Raw genomic sequence first — 19509 nt, forward strand, 5'->3', positions numbered from 1 at the left:
CAGAATTGGTGTTGTGCTTTTTCTCATTAAGTTCAGCACTCAAGCCTTAAAACGTCACACACTGACCCCAATGGATTTATCATTTTACTTCTAAACCTATATGGGACTGTATGAATGTTCAAATCATTGTATTTGGCTTTTCCCTTGACAAAAATTGCAACAACCTGCCCCAAGTATGTCAGAGTACCACCACAGTATTGAATTGTTACAACTCCCCCAAACTATTAACAGCTAAAACAGCCAAAGCATAATAAATCTACTCGATACCTTTGAATTTATATATTAGCTTATTGGGACATAACCCTTCACAATTTACACCATCAATGCTCACTTTACAGTTGAAAATTATGTAGCAGTTGCCCAATTTATGGGAAAAGGATGATAGCATCTGTGCCCCCACACAATATTTCTGGACTTTGAGCTGCTGAATTAATGAATGAATTGGGCCCAGGCATCTGCTCTGGCTTCTGCTGATTGCATATGCTAGTGAAAAACACGACACGCTCCTCACTAGAGACGGTGCTCAGTCACGAAGAACTGAAAACATCGTCATGTTTGGTGTTTCTCAAACTGGACATATGTGTATCAGGGCTTTGAGGCTGTTATGGCACCGACATCTTTTAGCTTTTTATGGCTTTTTGAGTTTGATAAATCTTGCACAAGGAGGCTGAAATAATAATGGGGTAAAAAATGAAGTAGAAAACTCCCACATGCTGTCCCAAAAAAGTCAGACTGCCCTGTCTTCAGCAAGATGCTTCAAATCAATTCTGTACAGCCCCGAATCATAACTCCGTCTTCGACATAAATTAAAGCGGAAGTGTATAAATGAGCATTTGTTACATTGAAGTCCTTGCTTTTCTCTGCATTTTGCAGCTTACTGGACTTTCAAATCTGGTTTCTGTGGCGACATTCCGACATTGGCTCACCAGTAGTGATGCATTTTACGTCCACATGCAATGATTGGTTTTGGCAGAGCTGAAGAACTGATAAACCATAGCAACGGAGATGGAGGCTACAGGAACTCAGAACATGGTGGAGTTGGTGGCAGAAAACCTTGAAAGCATCCTTAAAAGGTTTCTGATGCTTCTTGATTAAAAAAGAAACTAAAAATATCAGAATCTAAAAATGAAAGTGATCTTTGGTAAGGAATGCATCATAAGCATTCATGAACAATATTTGTGTAATTGCTTTCACTGTCAGAAGGGGGTGACAAAATTGTGGCTCTGCAGCTTCAAAATAGCATTAAAAATGAGTTGTTTGATTGCATTTTGTTTCAAGATTTCAGACTTAATATGATTGGAAAAAACGTTTTCTAAATAATGATGCACGTGTCATGTGGTTTTCTACACGTCTAATTCCATAATTAGAATTTCCTACAATGACATCTACCCTTCATCCCCAGTTAATAAATTAATAAGTTTTTAAGTATGCAAAACACTTTCATCTAGCTGTAGGTATAAGATGTTTCCTGCATCACTGAAAGACCGGAATGCAGGCTTCATGTTTCCACATTACACTTCTGTATGTTTCTTATTGAACCATGATTGGCTTCCAAACAAGCTGTGATGTCGTAAATCCTGCTTGCAGGTACTTCTACTTTCACGGCCTAAATGTCCTGCAGGCTGTGTTTTTCTGTACAATGAAGCTCAAACCTTAGGAGTAACATTGAGCAAAACACTTTTTTTTTTTTTTTTTTTTTAGGGGTGGCACTTCAGTTTCCAGGGTTTAACATTAGATATGAGTCTACTTGATTGTAATCATTTCAGAATAATCATCTACTTGAGTACCTTTTGGAATGCCATCTTTTCAGTTTTAAAGCCATGCACTCTCAGCTAAAACAAGCAAGTAAGCAAGCAGTCCCTCAGACTGTCCAAAGACAGCAGGGATTTGGATGATTTCTTTAAAATGGAAAAAGTGATGGAAGCAAGCAGGGTTTGCCCAGCGGCTGGTCAGATGATGTGTGCTTCCAGACTCCCTTGGGGTTCCACCAACAAGTTGGACTCAAAAAAAAAAAAAAACCCAAGCAGTCCAAAGTGTTGGATCAGACTGTTTGTCTTTCGACACCACTAGATTTTCAGCATGTTTTGTCAGTGAAAGAGCCCCACTTGTTTTATTTCCCTCCTTTCACTGTCCCCTTCCATGCTCAGTTGAGGATACAAGACTGTCCTGCTTGAGATCTCGTTGGCGTGTTCGATGCCCCCCTCGTCAGCAACACTCACCGGGGGACTCGCATATTGCCAGGCGGCTCTTCCTTCTCAAAGCTGTGCTAAATGTGACATGAAATATGAGTCCTGCTGTAGATCTGAGAAGGTAATAAACACGCAGAGCAAATATTTGAGCCCGTGTGCACTCACAAACACGCTGTCGCACATCTGTGGACACAACTAGATCACAAAATATGCGCTCACAAATATGTGGAGACAGCAGTACCAGAGAAACCTGCAGCCATTCGTGACACCCTGTAAAAGTCCCTGACTGTAGCATTTGGAACTTGGTCTATTATTAGTGGCAAAAGTTTAAGTTGTTATGATGTGGTTAATTTTATTTTCTAAATGAAGAGCGGGAGAAATGAGTGGATTGAAGTCACTCCCTCTCGATTTTCTTACCAAGCCGTGAAGTCAAAAATGGTGTGGAATGTGGTTTTCTAATTAAAGCTTATGTAATATTTTTCCTCAGTATTTATAAATACCCCCCCCCTTCAGCCAGCAATTAATCTAAAACGTACAATGAAATAATTTGGCCCCAATCATACGGCACCACAGTTGGCAATTTGCCAGATTTAACATACCTGGCAATGTGCACGCATCTACTGCATCACTGTCGGCAGAGATTAATTGATATGCGGCGAGTTGCCTCATGGTCTGGTCATAGCTCAGACAGTGTTGCTCTGAGGGGCCCCTCCTCTTGTATCTGATGCAGAAGAGGGTAGAAACAGCTGTGTAAGCCACAGTTAAGGCCTGGAAAACCCAGCGGTGAGACAGACAACCCTGTGCACTTTAATTTAATTGGCTGGTCATATGATACGGTCCAAGCAGGCTAGACGGATGGTTAAATTGTAATTTTCGACAGCTTGATAAACTGCATTGATGCCGTGTATGGCAGGCCGAAAATAGGTTCGTCTGAGTTCTTGTATTAGTTTGGGACACAGCGGCATGAATATAAGGCCTGCACTCGTCTGCATACGCTATTGTTATTCTTTGAAAATTACAATGAATTTCACAGCAGTATATGTCCCTGTTGTTACTGTAAACTACATATGCAATATGGGAGGCATCATTTACACTGGATATGATCCCCCCCCCCCATCATGTTTTAAAAAATGGTGAACAAAAAAGTTAAACGAGAAAGCTTTCAGAAAGGTTTATTTGCACAGAAAGAAAGCCTCTGATGCAATGTAAATACAGTAGAAACAAAAGTGCATTGTCCACACAGTAGTTCTCCTGCAAGGTGGATGGAACACGGAGCTCAGATGGACCAGCTTCGACTCCTCGGAGGCTTTTTGTAAATGAAAGAAGCCAGTGCACTCCCTGCTCCAGTTTGGGGCCAGAAAGCTTAACAGTGCTCTCATACAATGACATTTAAATCTTATGCAGAGAATGAGCCTGGATGCATGAACTCTTGACAACTTTGCTGCTCAAATGTGAAAAAACTATGCAGAATTAAATCAAGGCAGTTTAAGTGAATATGAAAAGTAGGTTTAGTATCTATTTTGTTATATTTCACGACACTGATGGTGGATATTGTTTTCAGTGGGACGTTGACATTGCAGCTTTTTATTTGAAACATATAGATGAGAATTGCTTTTGTAGTAGACATTGTTTTGTTATTTTGATGAGCATTTTCTGTGCTTTTTGAATGCACCACTATGCAATTTTTCCTCCGCTGTTATTCACACCAACCTCATAACAATCCACCCAATTTTTGTCAAATGTTAAAGATCACTGACTCCTTTATGCAGGCCAAAAAGCCCGTTCGGTCAGGCTTGGTGAAGGGTTAAACCAGTGCGATCACAATGCTCACATGTATTAAACACGGCAAGTATACAAACCATAAAGAATTGAAATACTTGTACAGATATGAAGGTAAGGGTGTGGTATTTTCTCTGTTCCACTGTGGCAGATTATCTCGGCTGAAAATGCCATTCATCTGGATTCAAGCTGTTCACTGTGAGGTTGATGGGCTTTTCGAGTGCATTCATGCAGTAGTGTTTGTTAGGTTTTAATGAATCGGCCCCAGTGAGCGGAAATATTATGAGGTTGTAAATCAGAATACCTCATGCATATTTGATACATTCCCCTTGTAAACATAAAAGCATAATATTCATTTGTGCCAAGTGTAACATCTAATTGATACACAGACACAAAAAAGTCAGCCAAGTTTCTTTTTATGTGTTCCACATTCTTGTGCTTAGATGAATGCATGAATTTATATTGTTTTTTTTTAAAGAAATGACCTAAATTCCCTGCTGTGCCACCATACAGATTTGCTTTATTCTATGGGTTTAATTCAAGCTAAGGGCTTCTTTTTTTCCCAGTGTCCCCACATACTAAAGTTCAAGAAGTTTGCTCATCTTGTGGCTTTATAAAATATTTAGTATCACCAATACAGCTTATTATACGCATGAGGAACGGACAGTGATGGCTTCTAATGATCTGACACACTCATGTTGCCCTTCATCTACTAACCTTTCTCGCTCTACAAATCGACACGACGTCCTGCAAGGCTTTGTTGGGATCCAGGTTAATGAGCCACTTCCCATGAGCCCTGCTGCTATCTCAAGCAGTTCCATGTCCCAAGAGGCGCTGTCGCTGTAACGGCAGTAAAATGGAACTTCTGCCTGCATGTTGGCTTGCAGCTGAAGCGCCATTTAATTCCACCCGTTGAGATGCTGCAGGTAGAATATGCAACTGATAAGTTCAACATAAGCTAGCAAATTCTTTGCATTTACCTGCCTGGAAGAGTTGAACTGCACAGTATAATCTTCTCGTGTTGTTTGCAGCTTCATTTATTGATTTATTGAGAAGCTGTTCAAAGATCCTATTGGCCTCTACAGTACCAGATGATGGCCAAAGAGTAAATCATTTTCTTAATTGCTGCCATTTCTGCTCCTTAATTTTTTAGTGCGCTGTAAATATTTACTGTCTCCTAAATGTTTTCACTGCTTTCCCACTGTCTGTACAGTTTTATGAATGGCAGTGTGTCTGGCTTTAAGCTACGGACTGGATGATGGGCTTTCGTTTTTTTTTTAACTTCCGTGTGGTTATAACTCAGTCAAGAGGAGTGTGTGTGGTCAAGGTTATCGCTATTGTAAGTCTGGGGGGGGGGGGTTTCTTCTTAGCAGATATACTAGGTGTCAGCTTGACTGATTAGAGGTCCTGTTGGTAGAGATAATCTCTTTCTCGGGGCAAAACAGTAAAAAGATGAGTCGGGACTCATCGCAGCGCCCTTGACCTTCAAAACAAATTACCTCTCCGGCATTCTACCTGCCTGCGCTGCAAATTACAGTGAAGAAACATTACTTAACACGACATACATTACAGCAGATAAAACGTGGGAGCAGTTTGAACTTAAAGGTAATCACGTTTCTTTCCAAAACGGCCAAATGCACGTGTAATATCGGGAAGACGGAACATCACATGAACGTATAGACTCCCAGCTTCATGACTGTATTTCAGCATCAGCATGCGTCTGCTGTCAGCTCTTTTTCCTTTCAAGTGACATAATAAATGAGAGGGAAAGTCTTACACACGTGTGGGTTTTTCAGTCAGATCCCCAGTGTAACATAGGCTCGATCTTGTACTTGTTATTCTTAAAGCAGTTATTCATGCACTATTGGCTATCCCACCAGTGAACTTGGAGTCACTTCTTTTGGAGGTGGAGGTCAGTTGGCAGGAGCTGGCAGAAAGCATCTGCATTACAGCAAATGTCATGGCCCAATAATACGAGGGTGTAGGTTTCGTCTGAGTGAGAACAGGGAATAACACGACATAATTCAGTGGAACTCAAGATTTAAACCAAAGAGAAACAGAGTCCCACAGGAGGGAAGGCACTCTTGCTTGTGAATGTCATACCCATAAATCTACGTTTTGCCAGCCCTAGATCCAGTTGCAGCTTGAGACAATAGTGCTGACTTAAATGAAATTAATGACATTTTATAGTTTAAAAAAAAGCCTCCTCAGGTAGATTTAAAGAGAGGAATGCAGTACCTATTCAGGGAAATCCACCAAGACGGCTGAAACTCATCGCAACCCTTAATGGTCTCCGTTACCGTGAAGTGTGGGGCTCGCTGACATATGTGGTCGCGGCCTCTCGCTCGTGTTTGTGCTGCTGGTGCTAAAGCAAGACCAAATCAGTGTGGCGGATATGAAGCTACCTCTGAGAGGTGCAGCCTGAGGCGGGGTGCAGCGCTGACAGAGGTCATGGCGGCAAAGTTTTAGGTTGCAAAATTGCCCTGCTGCAGGGGGCATAATGCTTATGGTAGCGGTCTTGGCTGAATAAATAAGTCTTGACAAACTCTGCAACCTGTGTGTGTTCACCTATTACACACAGCGAGTACACTTCTTATTGGTATTCATACTGACCTGCAATAATCGACCAGCACACTGCAAACAGTGAGAGGCTGAGATATTTCGCAAGTGCAAAAGGTTTTATTGAGGGCTTACACGAGAAGAAAAATGGACACCCACTATATCTTTCTCTTAATAGTTTTCTGACAGTCTGCTCCAGGTAGACGGCTCCCCTCTGGCCTGTTCTCAGATTAGCAAGTGCCGGCCAAAGTCAACAAGGGAGAGAGTGAAGAAACAACTTCCCTCATTCGCACTGGGGCTGCTAATTCCTCGCCAGATCTGGTGTCAGACAAGTCAATTTGAGATGTGTAATTTGTGTTTCAAAGAAACTTTAATGTGACAAATATGAAGAAAGACTGTATTAATTGCTTTTTTGTGGGTTTGAGAAGAGTAAAGGCTCTTTAAAGTTGCTCTGAAAGCCGTCACAGGGAAAAAGATGTGAGCAAGGAGGACTGAGATTTATGCATGGCAAAGACAAATGACATTTTAGGGAAATCTGCTCATTGAGACAAACTGTCCAGCATATAACCCTTTGTAAAATGACAATTGGTTGTTTTAACACTTTGTTTTGCCGGTGCTGGCAGTAGAATTTTGTTAATCTGTCATCCAACCTGTTCCCTGAAGACTAATATGTATACATATATACATGTAAGATATATTCCACTTTAAATTTCTGCAGAATTGTTGTGTTGCCCGTGCCAACCATGAGTTTCACCTAAACTGTCAATAAATCAAAGTAAAGGGGGAAAAACTACATTATGCTTCGTGCATCTCGATGTGGGAAACTTGCTCCAGCATCCAGAGTTTTACGTCCACTTGAGAGCGGCTGAAATGGAAGGGTAATAATTCAGAAAATGAGGCAAATGGCTTATAAAACGGGTTTTTGCACAAGTCACCCAAACATCATCAAGGGACTGCTTGCCACCTCTTGATGTCAAAATTGGGCCACGTCTAAGGCCCTTCCCAACCCACCCGTGTTTAATTGCCATGTGCTAAAGAATTTCCCATGCGCGCACAAACCAGTCAAGTCTGGTGCGGCCTAATAATTGTTCACTCAAATCGCCTCTTTGTGCTGCTGTCTGTACTCAGGCTGCCAGGATTTTTTTCCTCCCTCTTTCTGCACTCTTTAAACGAGACACTCGCGATGGTGGCACAAAATATTCTCCACTTGGCAGGGGTTATCTGCTCCAAAATCCTTTTTTGCTACCGTCAACCGCTACATAAGACACAATTAGCTTCTTGATTTGATCCAGGAGCAAATCTGTCTTTTACAAGCAATCTTTGAATCACAAGAGACATTTATCCTTTTCTGTGAAAGCGTGTCCCCTCCTCTGTTTTGTTTTTTTTTTTTCCTTCTCAAAAAGCTCTCTCCAGTTTCAGTGAAAGCAGCACGAGGAAGCAAGCTGCTCGGGGTCTTCAGCGATTGACTGGATTTATCGACACGGGCAAAACAAGAAAGTGACCAAAATAAGCAGCAAGGACAAACGGAGAAAGAGCAGACGCAAAAACTCACTTTGTTTTAAAGCAGAGCAGCCTGTGTGCGCGCTGCTGATATGGATCCCCCTCGAGAAGGTTCAGGTCACCGAATCCCTTCTCAAACGGAAAAAAGATTTATTTGCCTCAAAGTTAGAGAGGGAAAAAAACAGGAAACAAACAGGGTTTTTAGCTCTCCAAAAGGGTTTTTCTGTTATGCTTCAGAATGATAAATTATATAAATGTCTTTGGAGGCCACATTAAATGGTTCATGAAAATAGCAGGCCCTCTGAGAGTCCTCTGTGCAGCGCGTTTTGATGATGGTAAATGGTATACTGTTCTGTCTGCTGTGACAAAATGTCAAAGTCCCAAAAAAGGTTTCATCCTGAGTAATTTTCCCTGTGCGGCAGTGCACCGGTGTGACTTTTACCGTTTCTGTGCAGACCGAATTGTCACGGATAACTGGGATTTTACCTGCTCTCACCACATTCATTAGCGGCCTCTGAAACTCTAGACACGCCGCCGAGATGAAGCAGGTTCGGTTTTGCCCGATATTGATGTCTACAAATATTGAATATGTCATTTAGGTCTTGTAGCTTGTTTGGCTGTTGTGTGTGCAAGGACAGAAATTCAAGCTCGTGTTAGACAGACCTTTGGCACGAGTCCTAGTTCTCGCCAAGAAAGCAGCCCCTGTCAGACTCCCAAAAATCCTGGGCTGGAGATGAAACAGAGACGAGTGTGTGTTGGTGTGTGTACGCATGATGCTGTATATGTGTGCGCCTATGAGCCCCGCGCATCTCTGGCTTTCCTGCGGCCCATACTGACGTTTCCAAATGGTGCTGGTGTAAATAAGGTCTTCAACCGCAGCAGGTGTGGGGAGCTGTCCTGGGAGCCGGGTGGGGTGGAGGGGAGGTCGGAGTTCCTTCAACCTCAGGCCGCAGTGAAACCGTCCTGGAGAAGTCAATATTTGTACTCGGTGTCAAAGGCGGCTCTGTTTTTGGTATCGACTGTATAGAAGGAAGCTTGTCTGTGAATCCAGTTGCAGTGGTGCGTTTAGCTTGACATTGTTGGTGAAATTAGCATGAATTCTCTTGAGATTATGCCATTAGGTCATACATTTTGCAAGATCCACCACATTTATTAATTGAAGCAGTAGCATGAGTTAAACTCCACATTTTAATCTGCTTATCCATGTGGAAACATGTTAAAACTGCTATAATCGATATCTTTCATGAAAAATGAGTGAAATTCATGCTGTCATGGAAAAGACAACTGTAGTGATGGATGCGCTCATATCTGACTGCAAATTGCCCAACAGGTGCTGAAGAGAAAAACAAAGAAAAATTCAAGTAATTGCTTTTGTTTAATGAGCTGTAGCTGATTTATTTATTTTTTTAAATGAAGTTTGAAGAACAAAGTGATGTATTTGGCAGTTAAAGAACAAAAATATGATTCTTCAGGAGTTGGGGACCCAAACAGAGCTAAAAGCCAAGTTCAATATTGGCCATCAGGAAGACACAACTTCATAGTATTGCTAAATAGGCAACTGCTAGCTATTGTAGCTGCCTTTGAGATAAATAATGCTGTTTTTGTGTCTACATTTTTCTTGTAAGTGGCCAAAAATTTAAATGAATGAAAGATTAAGGAACATTTTTTAAACTTTTAAAGTGGTGACTAATATTGTTTGTAACTTATCGTATTTTCATAGGTTTTTAAGCATTGCTCGGTTAGCGTATTAGCATATTCTCATTTACTGAGATTTAAAGGTGCACCTGTCGCTGTTTAGACCCACTGTAACTAGTTAATAGAGATTACTGTATATTCTTGTAAATCATACATCTAACTTCTCACTTGAAGTTTAAATACAGGAGAATGCAAAGAACAAGTTAATTTAGGCCATTGGCTCATTAGCTAGCAATTTGCAAAACAATTGTATTTGAATGTAGTTTTTGTGAGATAGAATTGGCTCTGTAGCAAAGAGTGTCAGCTATGGCAAGTGGAGTCACTCAGTACAGTCTTTTATGGCTGATAATTGTTAAAATCTGCTGAATTACTGGCTGCTTGTGTGTTTTGCTCTGTCTGACATTGGAATGATGCTGAGTGTTCTGAAATGGGCAAATTTTATCAAAACGCCCCAAAATTTTCAATAATACTGCGTTTTCCATTGAGATTAGTTCAGTCTACAGCTCCTGGTTTGAATGTGGACCACATAAGTCACAGCAGCTGTACTTCTCGTCTGTCTTCATATCAATGTGTTGATCTTCAATAGTATGAAATACTTTCAATAGTTCGCAGCACCTCTTTTCTTGATCTTTTGCTTTCGGTTTTGGCCCACATTTTAATTCCAAGGCATTTGCAGGAGACCAGACTTGCGTCGGCGTCTCAGCCCATCCCCTCTTTAAAAACACTTGCATGGCTGTACTTTGATTTTCCGTGTGTACAGAGGGGTTTCCATCAGACACTCTCTCATGTGGTCCTGTCTGCTCATTGAAACCATCCTCTCACGGTTGCAAAGTCTGAAAATGTACCAAAGGAGGTGCAGATTGCAACGAGATGTCACTAAGAAAGATTATGTGCACTTTAGGGACAAAAACATCCCTATTCCTAAAATAAACACTCCCTCCAAAGCAATTACACAATTGCAAACAAGCCGACATGAGTCACATACGAGACGAGCTCTGGTTAACACTTGGCTCTGAAGTCCGGTGCAGGATTTGTGCGCCACATTGGTTTTTCACACACCTTCCTGCAAATCAGCCACACTTGAGCTTTAAGGTTCCGCATTAACTGGAGCTTGTGGTAAACAAGCCAAGCAGGGCGCGCTGCCTGCCCGACTTCTCCCAAGTTGCAGTCTTTTTTAGTGTCCTTTTATAGCCTCCTTCCTTCCTCCTCACACTCCACAGTCTTCCGAGAGGCCTGCTCGGGCACGCTGGGGAGCGAGGAAGTCGGCATGCTTCATTAAGTGAATGTGGCGCACCACGCATGTCACCCAAAACAACAGAGGCTCTGTTCGGAGGAAAGAAATGACACTTAGAAATAAGAGCGAAGCCAGAAGCTGCCTTTAAGCAACGGCTGATGGTTACGAGGCCTCCAGCTGCGGTTCACAGATTTTTATTTTATATTAGCAAGCTGGAAGTGTTGGGGGGGGGGGGGGGGGACTTCTTTTCATGGCTTGAAGGCATTGAATTACTCACCAAACTGCATTTGTAGTTGCTGTTATCTTGTGCTTAAATATATGGTCTTTGCTTAATCCGCCCTCAAATTATCCGACATAGTAGTCGAGATTTGGTTTGTCAGATGTTTAAATTTTATCAGGCACATATTATTTTATACACTTAATTTAAGAGTCCCATTTAAATTTTGGCCTATTAGGTTAAGTGTGAGATAATATTTGAACAAGAATACGAGATCCCCTTGAGGAGAAGGACAGACCGGTGTATTACATGTCCAGCAAGGCTGCCAAGATGAGGGATTAACACCTTTTCCTTTAAATTAATTGGTGCTGGGGATGGATGTCCACTAAGCTGACACAGGCTCAAGTGTTGATGAGTGGAATGATGTGTGCTCAGCTGTAATATTTATGTGCCAAAGGTTGACTACATCTTCATGTTTGTGTTCATCATGAACAGAAAAAAATAAAATAAAATGAAGGAAAAATGTCCACATTACTCATATTGTAGCTTCAAAAGATCATCTCAGGACGCTGTAATCGGAATCGTTCTTGGTTTTGAACCATTTTCTGGATGGAAAAAAAAAAGCTATTTTAAACCTTCAGTTGACATATTTATGACTTCCGAGCTAGCAGGGAACGTTCCCCCAAGATTTGGCTAATATTATCTGCAAGTTATAATCAATTTAAAAAAACATGTTTGCATCAAATGTTTAAAGATTGTTAAAATCCATTTATGTTCCTGTGAAGTTAATAGAATGTTTCATCGTCAACATTTAAAGGATATTGTCAGGAACACAGATTATGTTGCATGTTAGCACTGGAGGAACGTTCTCGCATTCAAATGTATGCCAAACGTTCCTGTAATTGGATTTACATTCTGACTGTAGCTCTCCAAGGATGCTTAAGGGATGTTGTTGAGGAGCACATTAGAGCGTTTTTATACAACAGTATTACAATGTTCCATGACAACCAAGGAAGAACTTCTGAAGAACTTCATGAGACCTCGGATGACAGAACGTTCTTTAAAAGGTGTTCCTGTACTGAGATATGTTAACACAGGTGGAAAATTCTGACTACAATGTTCTCAGAATGTTTTAGAGATGTTGGGGAATTCAATAGAATGTTCTTCTGTAAAAGACTGACAATGTTCCATGATAGTGAAGGAAGAACGTTCTCAAACCAACATCTAAAAAAATGATGTGACCTCAGAGGGTAGAATGTAGTTTATCTAGAGTGTTTTATAACGTTACTGTAATCTTGAGGAAGAAAACTATGTTGAGAGAACATATTGTAGACTCTATACAACAATCCCACAATGCAAGAAAGAAGGAACGTTCTCAGTTTTGAGAACTAATCATTTAACAATGTTATCGCCAAACAGTTTCAGAACGTCTTAAGTTGTTCTGTCTTGAAGAAGAACTTTCTGGGAACAACAAGAAAACTTTTGCATAACTTTTTAAAAAACATCTTAGAACAAATTCTAGCTTGGATTACATTAAATAGTTAAATAAACCAATTCAATCGACATTTACTGAAATGTGTGAATTAGCCAGAAATTCTGTCTTTGCCTTATGAGGAGCTTCTCTGTTTGCTTTTTGTGCTCTGAGTGAATCTCTGTGTTGGCTTCCTGCTCTAATATATGGATGAGACTAAATAAATCCCAGCAGACAGGTGCATGTCTGCTGCACCTCCGGCGTGGCGAGGCTGAAGGGATTAGAGAAGGTGAGAGTGTTGGAGCTGAGCCGCGAGGCCTGTCCCGGCTGCTGCTGCTGCTGTTTAGCCAAGACAGCACCAGCGAAACAGAAAACAGATGACGGAGAACCAGAGAGAGGAGGGGGAACCGAAAGGCTGGCTTGTGTGCTCCTTCTGTTCTGCGTCTGTGTTTACCCTTGAGGGGTGTCAATAGGATATGGCTACCATATTGTGCGTGATATTACCCACGTTGCAGCGCTGTGTGGCTCCTCGGCTCGCCCCCCGCTTATTGTATCATCAGTTTTACATGCTTTAAAATCCAATAATGACTCGGCACTTATTTGTGTCAAAACATGGCTCCCCGTGCAGCTGAGACCCGCTCTGCTCCAATGCATTCTAAAGCCAGCTACCCCGTTTCTGTGGAGCCCATCAGTTCAATCTTCATGCTATCCTGTGCAAATGTTCTGTCTACTTAAACAGTCGTTCCTGTGCTCTAGGTCAGTACATGTTGACAGTCCAGTCGCTTTGCAGCTGTGCAGTGGTCCACATCAAAGTGACTCTGGCAAAGGCTGACACTCTCAATTATGGCTTCTGTGCCACCTCAACTTATGCACAGGCTGGTCCCTGCCCCGATCACGCTGGATCATGTTCTGCTTTCTCTCAGGGGTTTTCATGTGATTTAAAGTAATGTGTTTTTGTTTTTTTTTTTCCCCCAAAGCAAAGACTCTAAGCTCCACATCCTTTAAGGTTCTGCTCTGCTGGCTGGCTATGAGAATCCTGTAGGGTGTTGTTTTTTTTTCTTTCGCCAACCTGAAAAGGCACTGACTGATCGATACCCAGGTTTTTCTTCTGGCTTGTGAGTTTGGCAGCTATTTCAGATTTGGACACAAAGCAGAGTCATGCTCCATGATCCTTTTTGTTTTGGGCTTCTTTGATGCTTAACCAGGGCTGACAACAAGGTAATGAGAGGTCACAATCCTGCTTAAAATAAGATAAAACTTTATTAATCCTGAAGGAAATTCTTTGACCATATAATGCTCATTAAAAACAAAATGACAGAACATGAGAAAAGTCATAACGTACATGTAGGATACACAACTGAAAATAGTGATCACTAGTATTTTATTGTTTTTACAGTGTTACTATTGCAATTTACTTGAGCAGTTATTTACTGTATAATTGATTACAGTACTGTAGAGCAATAATTGCGTTTAATTCTGGAAGTAGACTGTAAGGATATACTGTTTATGTCGAGTTGCCACTGGGATCAGCATTAACTGTAACTGTAGTTTTATATTTTCAATTTTTTGTCGATTTTCATCTGATTTGTATTTTGTCATTTCTTTGTCTATTTTCTGTTGTCTGTTTTGTGTTCCGTTTTGTATTGTTTTGTCACTCATTTTTGTATTTTTTTGGTGTAAATTGTGCTGTTTTGTGTCTTGCTTGTCATTTCATGTTTTTGTGTCTTGTTCTTATTGATTTGTGCCTCATTGTTGTCATTTGTCTAGTTTGTGTTGTGTCCAGTTTGTCTTTTTTTTTTTGTTCTGTTCACATTATCAGTTTTTACAGCAGCCTGCTGTTAGTAGTCATTCTTATTTTTGACTCCAATAAAGGATCAGTTTTAACCGCATTTTTTAAAAAAAACTGTGTGCTGTCTTAGCATTTGGCTGAATTTTGCAGTAAAATATTGCAGTGGATTAGAAAAAAGTAATACTAGCAATCATTCTGAGGTGGTACAGTAATATTACATATATCGAAATATTACATATGAAACTGAAATATCGCATCCAAAAAATTAAATAATGCATTGACATACTATGAATGGAAATACAAATGTTACACTGATATTGCAGAAACTGTTTGGTAAAGTTACACTGCAAATTTTTGTGTAAAGACACTTGTACAGTCTTATTAGTAAACCTGAAGAATGACACTAAAGATGTTAGCTAACAGTTATATGACACAGTGATTGCAGCACTTCTCTTACATTGCAGTTCATATTAAATATCAATTGTAATGGCTCTTGATTCAACAGTATAGATTCTCTGATGGTTTCACTCCAGGTGGCTCTGACCGCAGGTCATCACGCACTTGTGTAAAACACCATGCCATCACGTCAGCCACTCGGTGCTGACAAGCTTCGCCAAGGACTGGACACACAGGCCGGTGGGTAGGCAGGCAGGCAGGCAGGCAGGCAGACAGACAGACTCTACTGTCTGGCACAGACGAGCGAGCAGCGTTTCACGACTCCCTGAGCTCATCTATCAATCGCCACCTTTCCAAACTCTCAAGGCTTTGGAGATGCCACGGATACCGCGCTCTGACGTCAGCGCCGACAAACAGAAGATGAGAAACGGCTACTCGCTTGTTTATGGTCCGGTGGCTTTGGAGTGGACGAGGCCTCTGACCCGAGTGAGCTCTCAACAGAACTGCAAGGCAGCCAGCAGAACAACGCTCGAGACCAAAATAGTAACAGAGGGGAAACATGAGATTTCTGGCCATCTGTTGTGATGCTTAAGAGGGATGGTGCTGAAACAAATCTTAACAATACTATTTGCAGTATCTGCATTGTAATGCACACTAAAGAAGTCGTGTCTGCATTGCAATTCATCATTCTGTTTGGATCTGTCGCAGAGAATGATGTAGAATTTCTGTGCTTTTCAAACCTTCGTAGACATGCTGCCGCCTCTCCTCTGGGAATGAAATGCACGTCCGGCGACGCAAACTTTACATTTCTCTGATTGTTGGTGAGGTGGCAGAGATTAGTCTCCAGCTGGCTTTAGGTTCTGAAAAACAACCCTGGTCAACTCTGCGCACCAGGTAATTTCAATAAACACCAATGTCAAATTTGTACCTTTACAACTGCACTGAATAAACCCAACATGCACATTTTGAATTGTTCTCGCTGGTGCGCTCAGTATATAATTTCTCTAAATGGCCTTAAATAAGCAAACTAGTATGAAATGTCTGTGTCAAGAAATGCCAAGAGACATAAGTGTCATTGGTTATGTAGAAGATGAAGTGTTATTTAGCTTTTTGCCCGAAACCAAAATACAACGTTTGCCTTCTTTGAGCGTATTTTCTTTAGTGCATGTGGGTACAAAACCTTTGGCCTGCGATGCGTTCTGTAAATCTTGTGGAACCAGTTCATGCACTGGGCTGCAGGGATTCTCTTCCTCTGGAGTAGTCCAACATTTCCCCCCCATTTCCATCCTCTTTTCCTCTCTTAAGTTACCAGCAGCATCAAGCCAAGACACACTCTGGTACCGTGGGATTGATGGGTGCCAATGGCTACCTCTTCTTCTGGGAAACATTTCCTCGAGTGAAGGCTTGTGGTGAAATGTTTACAATGTGGGAACTATTAGCAACCTTCGGGGAGAAACAGCCCAGCGTGGTGTAATCAATACTTCTTTTGTTTGCTGAAGCCACACACTCAAACCCCAGAGTGTTCGGCCTCGGCGGCTACACGGCCTCTTGGTACATTTTGCAGCTGCTTTGTGCATCTGATGCAGCGAAGTGTAATTCTAGAGTTTTAAGAACATGTAAATGGACTTACTGACGGTGTCTAGCTTAGCACTGAAGATACGGCTAACACTGGAATTTACTAATAAGGTTCTTGTTACTAGCGCCGAGCTAAACGGAAAGACCGTACGTATAAAAGCTTCTATCTGCGACCGAGACCGGCTTTGCGCAAATCCATCCTTTGCAATAGATGCCAGCGGGGAATATAAGTGATAATGAGGGAGATCAATGAAGGAAACCTGTTGTGCAGAATGTGTCTGCATTGATATTTCTGTAGCTGCAACAGCTGTACGTGTGTACAACATGCTCATTTCCGTGTTGGGGGGGCACAAATGCATGCAAGTCATCTGGTAAAGAGCCACAAAACCCAAGTGAACTGGGTCATTCAGCAGCACCTGCTATTGGAATCTGAGGATCAACACTCAGAAGAGCAGCTGATAATGCTTTTTTTTCCTCCTCAAATCCCAAATGCATCGGGATGATTGATGAGCCCAACACATGCAGAGTAACTTTTTATCTTGGGCATCATCTCGCGCCTCCTCAATCGGCCTCCTGTGTATATTTGTTGTTTTTTGTACCGTCCAGCAGGCATCCACAGTAAAAGTGGCCATACACCTGTTCCCACTTTGGCCCAGACACTTGGGCTTAATGCAGAAATCTGCGGATCCTTCTGTAAGTTTTCAGTTTTGCCTGTTAAAAAAATAAATAAATAAAATAAAAAAATCCCATCCTTTCAAAATCCAGGACTAAGCTCACGACACAGATATTTGAATACCTCACATTTAATTTCACACATTTAATTGAAACGCAGCCTTTTCCGCTGTTAGGATTAAGAAGAAGCCCCAAAGGGCATTGAAGAAGCAATTTCACGAGAGTTTCCACCTGCTGTTCAGGAGCCTTCAAAGCAGGCAGAAGGGTTGTTTAATGAGGTAGTCATTGATTTATTCTTGGCAGGAAGGTTACCTGCTTAGATGGTGCTGTACAATTACCCACAACGTGATTTTATTCATTTGTTCAATCTCAATAAAGTCATCGTGGCAAGGTCAGAAAGCCCCGCTGTGGATAATAGAACGAGACAGACTTGGTTTTGACTCTAGTTATCTAGTTTCTTCTGACACCTATCTTCCAGTTAATTACATGTATAAGTCTTGTCGTGCTAACATTTGTTAATTATCTATATTAAATGTGCTAAAGTGGTTTGGCAGAGCTGTGATTAGATTTTCAGAAGAGGGAGGGCTGATGCTGATGTCTGCCAACTAGGCGTGGACAGCTGTTAACATGAGAGCCATAACAGTAGCTGTGGACTTTTCCTTTTTTAGCAAACCTACTTTTTGATGCATATGTGTGGAGAGAGTATGAATTACAGCCAATATTGATTACGTTTCACATGATCATTGAGACCTCCAAGTTCAGCTGTGATCTGAGTATACTGTTAACCTACCAACTGTGTCCAAGTAATCGGTGTGTGAAACGTATATGGATTTTTTAAAATAGAAAGTAACAGGATGTAATATGTTTCATCTAGAAATTTAATACCCAAAAGCAAACTGATGATGATAAAAAAAAATTACAGGTAAACACTGTAAAACACATTTTCCACATTAATGCCACCGACTTCATTTGATTTCTGCTGCCTCAGTCTGCAGGACATTTATGACGCCCTGCAGATGTTGACAGTCGGTTTGAAGATATGACTGTGGTGGGGAAAAAAAGGACAAAACGCATGTGATTAATCCTCCAAATAAAAGACATGTGCCTGTTTACTTTTAGACACAACAAACCTACATTACTGCATATCAACAGGTGATATTTTACCAAAGAATTCTGTCATCACAGAAATACAGGTGCTGACTCTGGTCCAAATCCAACCAGACATCCCCATGTTAGCATGTTATGCAAATATTGTTGTTTCAGGTAAGGGTTTTAGAGTTCCTCCTGAGGGAGCACTAAGCACACTGTAAACACGCTCGGATTATTTAAGTGTCAACAAAGCCTCAACATTTCGTCATTATGACATAAGATCGACGCTGATGGTGTTGGTCAGTCCTGTCTGTAAACACTGGCGCTCCGAGACCAGACAAAGCTGCGCTCTGACTTTCCAACCAAGTCGGTGTTGTGCTTGGATTTCAAGTTGTATACCGAGGGCAACTGAAAGTAGCTGCTTTCTCTGACTGCATTTCACTGCTGAATACCTCCACCCTTTCTCAGAACACTACCTCATTTTGCCCATTGCTGCCAGCCAGAGCTCACCCTGAACGCTACATACTGCCGCTTGGTTCTTCTGACCAAAATGCATCAGCTGAAACTCAAATTGTGTGTGTGTTTTGTTTGTTTTTTTTATTTAATGCGTCACAAGATAATTAGCTTATCTCAGCATAAAGACTGGAAATATGAAAGTTCGGGGTGCAGCAAATGCAGGTAAAATAATCAGTGTTTTTGTTTTTTACTTTTTTTTTTTTGGACAATTTTCATTTTTTAATTTTTTTTACAGTTAATAACTTTGTGAAATGACAGATAATAATGAACAAAAAATACAGATTTAAAGAAAAATTTTAACCTGTATATAACTTGGTGACCTGATTTGTATTGACAAAGATTTTGACAAATATTCCATAACAGTAAAAGAAACACATTTTTATGTTCCTTGTATTGTTAAATTACATAAAAAAATTTATGGTAACTCCAAAAACAACTTTCTGAAAGTGTAAATCTGTATTTTTACAATTTTTTTTTCCAACGCTAGGTTGTAAAATTGTACTTTTCTTAATTTTTACTGTTTTTTTTTTAAATCTACAAATATACTTATTAACAGATATATTCTGTAATTTCAAAGGAAAATTCACACCAAAAATTAAAAAAAGTAAAAAAAATAACAACCCAAACTATAAATGTTTTCATCAAAATCTTGTAAAATCATACTATTTTTTACTGTATTTAAATCACTAAAAAATATCACAATGCTGCAGATATTGGCTGTTACTTGAAAGAAAAAAATAAAAAGAATAATTTTATCTGTTATTTTAGATATTTTTAATATTTTATTGAATAAAAACACCTCCTATAATCTCAGGAAAAGTATTTTAC

General features: G+C 40.7%; 2 protein-coding genes across 2 annotated transcripts in view; one reads left to right on the forward strand and one right to left on the reverse strand.

The window, feature by feature from the left end:
- Nucleotides 1-15583, reverse strand: part of LOC110962536 (pyruvate carboxylase, mitochondrial) — a 627844-nt gene extending 612261 nt beyond the window's left edge. The window contains 1 exon segment of the mRNA XM_051943654.1: nt 15580-15583. The gene's annotated coding sequence lies outside the window, so the exon portion shown is untranslated.
- LOC110965472 (collagen alpha-1(XXV) chain) overlaps nt 1-19509 on the forward strand; it is a 177518-nt gene that overhangs the window by 9024 nt on the left and 148985 nt on the right. The window lies entirely within an intron of this gene.

Source organism: Acanthochromis polyacanthus, chromosome 23 (assembly GCF_021347895.1).
Source record: "Acanthochromis polyacanthus isolate Apoly-LR-REF ecotype Palm Island chromosome 23, KAUST_Apoly_ChrSc, whole genome shotgun sequence".
In the NCBI taxonomy this organism is placed as follows: Eukaryota; Metazoa; Chordata; class Actinopteri; family Pomacentridae; genus Acanthochromis; species Acanthochromis polyacanthus.